At 41.3% G+C, this 9,447-nt stretch overlaps 1 pseudogene; it reads right to left on the bottom strand.

Annotated features, from left to right (window-relative positions):
- Positions 1 to 351: 351 nt before the first annotated feature.
- On the bottom strand, positions 352 to 1,119 carry LOC131043942 (oxalate--CoA ligase-like; annotated as a pseudogene).
- Positions 1,120 to 9,447: the final 8,328 nt, after the last annotated feature.

Genomic DNA, 9,447 nt, shown 5'->3' with positions numbered 1-9,447 from the left:
TTCGTGAAGTCCAACCAGTACAACCATGCAGAAAAACATCTATGCTTCTATTTCAAAATTCACATTACAACAAGGCCCATCGAAGATTTCAACTTTGCTAGAGACTGTTCACAAAACTTCGTATGAGCCTTCTCCAAAATAAATCTGAATCGAAAACCTCATCTCTTATTACTTGATGGACTCCTTCTCTTGTGCTCCTCCTTAACATAAAATCTAAAAAGTTGTAATCTTCGTTGTTTTTCTCCTCCTATGGGTTGAAGCACTCTTGATTCACCAAATTCTTTTTACAGTTCGTAATAATATCATCTTCATTAATTGTCATGTTTTCTTGAAGAACCATGACGACTTCATCTATTTTTCGTATTGTTCATCAAGAATTCCATAAGCCACGACTTGGGCAACCGCCAGTAGGGATAAAAGCACTGCATCTACCTCCAATGGTGATATTTTCTCCCCTCTACGGTGAATGGATTCCTTGATTCTACCGATCAAGAAAATATAACCGTCCTTGTCAAGATAACCGATATGGCTGGTGTGAAACCACCCGAACTGGAAAGTGGTTTTATTGGCTTCTAGATTGTTCTGATATACCTTGGTAACGTTCAAACCACATATGTAGACCTCATCGTTGGTGCCTTGTGGTTGGGGCACACCACTATCATCCAAAATACCGACTTCTAAACAAGTGGGTTTGCCAGCACACCCCGGTTTCTGTTGCCCACGATGAGGCAAAGGGTTTGATTTCATCTAATGTGACGCCTCTGTCATTGCATAAGCTTCTAGAACTGGTGCCCCAAAAGCGCTCTCCAGGTGCTTTAAGATCACCAAAGCCAACGAAGCGCTACAACTTCTTATAACTCGGAGCTTCGGGTAAGCAGCCTCTGGTTTCACAGAGTATCCTTCCACAAGAATTTGATGAAGCATGGGCACCACCATGTACCACGTGGCACTGTAGCTCTTCATGTCATTCCAGGAGGTGGAGACACTAAACGTGCCCGCCACTAGTAGCATAACTGTTGATTCAAGTTGCTCCTTCACAAAACTCTTCTCAACCTCAGAGTTCTCATCATCCACGTTGACACTATCATTAACATCCATCCAATCAGGTTGGTGAACCATATCTCCCTTCTGTGACGTCTGAAACTACTTGGAGAGATGCCCACTATCCTCGGCTCTTGTTAGTGGTTGCTTCTACTTCAAACCAGAAAACCATCTTTTATCTTGCACTACGTCATCTGAATCCATAGGCTCGTAGTCTTCATGAGAGTGCCTCGTTATCTTAGCTAAAGCCGTGCCATTCGTAGAGCTCTCAGAAGGCACAATTTTTACCAGGCTTCCTTGCCCTGTGACTTCATTCCAATTTACATCCTCCTCCTCACCATGGGAAGCAAAATCAATAGCGAATTCAAATTGGGTTTCCAATGGCATACACTCTTCCTCTAAAATCTTTTGATGACTTATTTTCCATTATCTTTCTACCAATAAATTTCAACTGAGGCATCATGGGGTTCAACCTTCACCACACAAATGCCAACAACTTCCTGTCCATTAACAGTTTGGCCAATAAGTACCAAAGCTGGCTCAAGCGAGGAGAAAATAAGAATCCCAACATCCTTCTCTTTTACTGGATTCTCCTCTTCAATTAAGTTCCCCTCTTTCTTCCAACCATCCCACCAATGTACACAAGGCTTGAAGCATAGTTTTACATGGAATGTAAAACTACCATAGAAGTTATGAATTTTACCTTCTCCTTCTTCCTCCATCTCTGCTCAAACCAATCATAGCTCTGATACCAATTGTTAGTTTAAATCGATCAAAGAAATAACATAAAACAATGAAAGAAAAACAAATTAAAGAATGAGACACGAGACACGATTTACAGTGGTTCAGAAAATGCCTACGTCCACTCTCAAGCAAGGAAATCATCTATTAACGGATATTCAAAATTACAACATACATGATTGCACTCAGTCATTTATACAACCACATTCAGCTGTGAAATAAATATTTTGGGGAAGTTGAAAGATCATTTGACCATTGGGCTTCATATACCCAACATTTCGTCTACGGAAAGGAGAAGAAAAACACATTTAAAGGTTAAAAAATTTAAATGACTCATTCGGTACAAATTTTCAAATCATAATTATATTTTATTTTACCTTTTTATATAATGTAATTATTATTAATTATATATTCTTGTCTCATAGTTATTCCTTACGCCCACCTCATTTTTCCTTTGATTAAAAAATTTATAGATATTTGTAAACTTCGAAATATTCAATAAATAAGATTATTTAATTAATTATATATTATATTTTTTATTTTTTCATATTTATAATATTAATTAAATATTAGATATAATTATATTATATATAAATTAATATATTATTTAAAAAATGAATTTACATTTTATGAAATATAACATATTTTATTATTTTAAAAATGAATTTATATTCTATAAAATACAATACTTATATGATTACTAGGGTATTTGTGCATATTGGATCACTTGTGCAAATTTTGTAGTGGCCAAAGGAAATAGTTAATGGGACAATAGAGAATATGTATTGAACATCAACTCAAAGTGACCAAGCTTTTTTGTTTGTCAAAGTTAGCTATAATGGTTACTAGTACCCTTCCACCAATATAAGTTGTATTTTTTTTTATCGATAATCGGGTTAGATTTATATTGCTTAAAAGGAAAGTATACATGCTTAAAGTTGTTCAACAACATTCCACAAAATGGGGTCTAGCCCCTACAAAACCAAAAGAACCTAAGACTAACACCACACCTACAAAGCCTGCCATTCCATACGCAAACCTTACAACCAAGCTTGCCCACCCAAAACCCAACAAACCCCATGAGACCTTCCTACCAAAACCAACCAAGGACATCCTCCCTAGATAAATTGGGGATGCCCTAACTAGGACCTGCCTCGAGTGTCACCATCCCACCACCTGTCGAGGTTCCTGACCTACCACCTTGAAGCAAACTGCGATCCACCACCATTGCACTCTTCCGTAGGATTTGGTGATGCACCAACGGTCGCCCTTCTTCATCAATTGGAGCCTGCAACTTCACGGGGGTCTGCTTGCCACACATTTTCGCTCTTTTCGCTGGTCCCAGATCCCGCACAAACTCTACTACATGCCTCCACCCATTACTTGCATCCTCCATCTAAGCATCCATTGAACGAGAAGTTGACCACACCACCAACAGCTGCACTGCTCCCCTTTCCTCACCAAGACACCGCCACAACCCTTACACCAATCTAAAGCCCTTGCCAATCTCTGCACAAGCAACCACCTCTGCCAGCACACCTGACCATTTAGGTCTCAGCACAAGGGACATCACCTGTAACACCTCCTCTTTCGAACCTCCCACCATCAGGGCCAGTGCCACAAACAAGGATGATATATCAAAGTTTGTTCGTGGGCGACAATCTGAGTCCAAGAATTCTTCCCCAAACATCAGACGCACAACCCTCTAAAAAACTTCCTCATCCACCCTGAAAATGTTCAACAGTCGATTGCTTGAAATTGAACCACGAAATGCAAGCATTTGGCCCTCTATAGACAGCAAGAAGTTGGCTTCTATCCTTCCCCACACTCGCATCTAAAACCTGCTCTCACGAAAGCAAAAACTGTCCACTGTGAAATACCAAAACAAAAAGAGACGAGGCCCTAAAATAATCGTAGCCACTCCAAAAAATAATTACTTCTCATGCATCACCTCAAACCAAGCATCATCAGCTGGACAAACCTCCAATCGCTGACATCAACACACCTACGCTGCCATTACCACTTGCAACCAAATTAAAGATCATGAACCACGTGATACATCCCTTCCCCTCCATCATTTATACCAAATCACACAAAAAACAACACCACATCTTGGGTTCTCCTTTCACTTCCTAAGCACCATCAACCAAACTCTAAGGGACACACATCCCTTAGGTCCTCAAATAAATTAAAATAGTCAGCCAAAGAACCATTTGCGCCAATTTTCAAAAGCTTGTTAGCCTCAGCATTTGCTTCTTTGAGCACATGCGATACCTTAAAATCCTCAAACCCACTCAGAAGGTTATTCATCCTTCTGACATGTTTATCCAGGTACCAGGCCTCCATCTATCCCCTAGCAATACCATTCACCATTATCTGGGAATCCCCCTCAAGATGGAGTTTTTTCACCTCCAATTTCTTGGCCAAAAGAATGGCTTCAGTTGTTGCCTGACACTCAGCTTCATTGTTCAAACCATCCACCAGTCTCTTAGCTCCAAGAGCAAGAATACTTCCATTCTCATCAAGGGCTATGACCCCTTCCCCGAAGATCTCGGGATTCCCCCTTGAAGCCCCATCAAAGTTGATCTTTGTCCAACCCTTATCTAGAGGAACCCACTCTTGACTTTTATCTCCCTTCCTAGGAGGATTAGCCCTCAAAAGCCCATTAGCAGGCCTAAATTTAATCAAAGGCCATCTCACCAGGATACCAGCATCAAATTGAGTGAAAGAGGTATTTGCCATATTAACCTGGGAAGCAACATTAGAGACTAATTCTGAAATTACCCTCTCCAACTTGATTAGAAAGTGTTCCCTAGGTTCTGATTTATCCTCAAAAAGTCTTCGGTTTCGTTCTTTCCATACTTCCCACATTACAGTTGAAGGCATAACCTTCCAAATTGCAGCAAAGGTTGAAGACTTATGCAAAGATGGTCACAAGTTTAGCCATTCACACAAATTCCCTTCCAGCGGCCCCTTCCAACTCAACCTCTGCAACCCAAAATGCCAAGCTTCCTGGGCAAAATCATAATTCAGCAGAAGATGATCCACATCTTCCTCCTCCGACTTACAAAGAACGCAACGAAAGGGGCCCGCAAACCCCATTCTCTTGGGTCTATCTCCAATTAGAATCTGATTGTTTCCTGCCAACCATGAGAAAGCACCTACTTTCAGCAAACAAGCGTTGTTCCAACAAACCTTAGCTTCCCAATCCACCTTCATGCCTTTTGCCTCCAACAAGGCATACCCCAACTTAACAGAATAAATGCCACTCTTTGTACCACACCATATTATTTTGTCTTCCTCCCTAGAACTCATCACCTCTCTGCTAGCTAGCATATTCCTCATCATCCTTTGATCAGCCTCCTCCAAGTCCAGATCACGGGGGTCCTTCTAGGTCATTTGTTGTCCCAGTTCAAAAGAATCTTGGTCCAGGAAATCACTCACTTTGTTCCCCCACTGTTGGATGGTCATTTGGATAATCTGTTGGGGAGCCCTGTTATCTAGAGACAGGCAACCATCCCAAGAATCCTACCAAAAACTCACCTTACGGCCATCTCCAATCCGCCAAGTGAGATGATTAGTAATAAGGCTCCTACAATTCACCAAAAAATTCCAAAGAGTTGATCCTCTCGGGGGATTTTCAACTGTGAGAATCCTCTCCCTATCTCCATTATCCAAATACTTAGCTTGAAGAATGCAGACCCATCTCTACTCCAACTTACTATACATCTTCCACACCAACTTTGCCCCCATAGCTTCATTAATCAACTTCCAGTCATGGAGCCGTGCACCTCCTCCCCCTTTGAGTTTGCACACTCTATCCCAAGCCATTAAAGGAATTTTGTCTTGATGCTGTTTACCGTTCCACAAAAATTTCCTCATTTTCTGTTGAATATTCTTAATGATCATGCTTGGAAGTTTAAAACAAGCCATGGAGAAGATCAACATTACCGAAATAATTGATTTCAAAATTGAAATGTGACCAGCCAACATGAGCCATTTACTTTTCCAGCCCTCCATTTTTTCTTTGCAACCATCAAGAAGCTCTTTCCAAATTTTTGACTTTCCTACTCCAACAAAGAGTGATGTACCAAGGAATTTCCCTAGAAGCTGTCCAATTCTGATTCCAAAGAGTCTGGCTATGGCCTTCTAAGAGCCAGCTTCTGTGTGAAAGAAAAATATCTCTGATTTTTACCAATTTATCTCCTGACCGGTGGCCTAGCTAAATCTATCCAACACTTTTTTCATCACCGATGCTTCTTGCATGGAGGTCACTTTGAAAAGACAAGTATCATTGACAAACTAAGAATGAGTTGTAGATTCCACCCCGCAGGCAATCTCGATACCTTTCCACAACCCCTGAGATCGCTTACAAGCTATCGATCGACCAAGAACTTTCGCTAATCAAATGAAAAGAAAGGGGGATATGGGATTCCCCTGACGAATACCCCATGAGGTGGGAAAGAATCCGCACGGGATGCCATTGACTAAAACCAAAGCATTGAACTACATTACCATACTAGAAATCCACCTAATCCAACACTTACTGAAACTGAACTTGGCAAGCACAACCAAAAGAAAGACTTGTCAACTCTGTCATAGGCTTTCCGAATGTCAAGCTTAAGTATCATTCTTCTCTGTCTGCTCTTCATGGCTGTGTGAATCACCTCATGAGCCACAATAATCCCATCCACAATATTCCTCCCTGGAGTGAAACCACTTTGTTCATAAGAAATCAGTTTGTCCAAAATTAGTTTAAGCCTGTTGGCAGCAACTTTTGAAATAATTTTATAAATAGTGTTACACAACGAAATCGGGTGGAATTCCTCAAAGACCACTAGTTTAACTTTCTTTGGGATAAGTGCTACCAGAGTACAATTGAATTCTTTCAGAATAAAACCCCTAGACCTTGACTCTTCAACCACCACCAACAGCTCGCCACCAAGCAAATCCCAAAAGAACTGGTAGAAGAAAGCCTGAAAGTCATCCGAGCCCAGTGCTTTCTCCCCTCCCAAGCCGAAAACAACTGCTTTCAATTCCTTCAAAGAGACAGGCTCCTCAAGCATCTGATTGTCTTCCCTAGAGACTAAAGGATGGATCACTTCCAAAAACTCTGATTTCAAACTGTACTGACCTACCCCACTCTTCTTCCATAAATTTCCAAAAAAAAACCACCACCTCCTAGTTAATCAGGGCGGAATCCTCCGTTAAGGTAACATCCATGAGTCTTAGGGATAAAATTCTATTAAGGCTTCTCTTAACCTTCACCGAACTATATAAAAATTTGGTGTTTCTATCTCCAACTCTAAGCCAATTCTCTCATGATTTTTGCCTACAAAAAATCTCTTCTCTCTACAGACCTTCCCCATATCTACTAAGCAGATCTTTCTCCATGAGATAATCCACCTCGTCCATACCCTCTGCCATGAATTTCGAGTTCAAAGCCCCTAACTCACCTTCAATCTTTCATTTTTCATCAAAGATATTTCCAAAAACATCCTTGTTCCAGCTTTTCAGTTTCTGTTTAACATAACTTATCTTTTTAAAGAACTGGTAGGCCAAGAAGTCGTCAACCATAGGGGCCTCCTTTCACCAACAAACCACCTAATCTCTGAAGCCCTATTCCCTTAGCCACATCTTTTCCACCTTAAAGGGACATCTGAGCTGAACTCCATCCTTCTACACAACCAAAGAGACCGAGAAGTGGTCCGAACCTTAAATAGCCAAAAAAATTGCCTCAAAAATAAGGGGAGCCATGTTCAAGTCCCCAGCTAGAAAGAGCCTATTGAGTCTCTCAGCTATGTTGGAGAAGCCCAAATGCCTATTAGTCCACATAAAATTCCCCCCTTTAGCAGCCACCTCAACCAAAGCATTAGAAACCACAAAGGTCTGAAAATCAGATCAAATCCTGCACAACCTTCTCACCCATCCGCGTTTGTCTGAATAGGAGAGAGTGGAATTGAAATACCTCACAACAATTGTTAAGGCCAACCTAACATCCTCTAAAATCTTAGAAATTTCCTCCCATAGCTAGCACTTATCTGTTGTTTTAGTAGGCCCATAAACATTGATTAAAAAACTTGAAAAGTTGAAAGTCCTTGAGCTAACCTTTACCATTTGCCAATATCTAGAACTTGAGACTGGTTCCACTTTAACAAATTGGGGGTTCCATAATATACCCAACCCACCTGAATCCCCCTCCAAATCCACAAAAATACCTGACCACCTCTGTCTAACACCAAGAACTCTAGCTGTTTCTTCTCTACCTAACTTTGTTTCTTAAATGCAAATAACTTTCGACTTCGCCTGATCAAAACCTCTTTTGATCAAGCGTCACTTGTCAAGGGCATTGTAGCCCCTGACATTCCAAGTAAGGAACTTCATTGCTTCCCAGGAGAGAACAAGTCTCTCCCAGATCTTAGAAGTCTAGTATGTCCCTTCATGTTGTCTGCTTCCTCCAACAACTTCTGTCTATTTTCCTTTCCCCTCATACTCTCTTCCATCACCTTAATAGGTTTTTCTTTAGATTGTTTGATGGTCCTTAAATTTGTCTCCCCTACCTCTGCCAACAACCCCAAAGAATCATCACTCAGGCCTTCTTCATCTTCGGACTCCAGCTCAACTGAATTCACAAAATCCTCCTTAACCGAGGACATATGGATATCTTTGAACCTGCCTACCTTAACCTCTTCAAATCATACTCCAAAGTCATGACTCGGGCTCACCGAAAGATTCCATGTCATGCCAACAACTAGTACCTCCATCCCAGGCCCAGATGGGGGAGGCGACGAGGGAGGGGAGGGAATCCCCACACCACCTACTCTAGCTTGAGAAATAAGCACTCAATCAAACTCTGAGACAGAGCCAACCATAAGACTGAGACCTCCCCAAAGCACTTCTCCATTTGTTGAAGCCACATGTGTCTCCCCAACACATCCAGCTAGAAGCGAAGACTGATCCAAGGGAGTCTCCCCTACAAAAGCTTTCCTATTCGCATCCTCCACACCAACCATAGGAACAAAGGTCATGGCTTGATCAACCAACTTAGATGCCATTGTATTTTTAGAAACCAAGGACACTTCAAACCCACCCCTTTTTGCAATGCTATGTTGGAATGTCACATATGGACTAACTGTCGAGTCAAAGACAAGAACCGACTATGAGAGTATGGTGTCTGACACCACCTTTTCACCATCTGTTAATGCTATCAACTGATCCTCCAGTGCTCTGTCTGCCCTGTCCTTACCTTTTTGACCTGCCTTGCAATTAGACTCCTCATGCCCCCATTCTTTACAGGACTTGTACTTCACCATGATTTCTTCAACTTCAATCTCTTGCCTCCATAAACCCTCAAGTGAGCGGATTTCAATGGTCTTGGGGAGCCTAGGGTGCGATTTCCACATGATACAAATTTGAGCATACATACATGAGTCTAGTTTGTCAATGGCTTCATCAGATTTAATAAATCTCCCTAGCTTATCTCCAATCACCTTGAAGACTTCCTCCTTCCAATATTCATGTGGAAGGTTATACAACCTAATCCAAATAGGGATCTCCTCAATGGAGGCTTGTCGGGGATCAAAGTTGGGGATCCAATCTTTAATGTAGAACCCTATTCATAGCATCATGAAAGGCCCTTTGTTCATTATTCTAGTTTTTCCACTT

Source organism: Cryptomeria japonica, chromosome 5 (genome assembly GCF_030272615.1).
Source record: "Cryptomeria japonica chromosome 5, Sugi_1.0, whole genome shotgun sequence".
NCBI lineage: Eukaryota > Viridiplantae > Streptophyta > Pinopsida > Cupressales > Cupressaceae > Cryptomeria > Cryptomeria japonica.
Note: the sequence above shows the minus strand (reverse complement) of the source record. Positions and strands in the feature narration are given on the sequence as shown.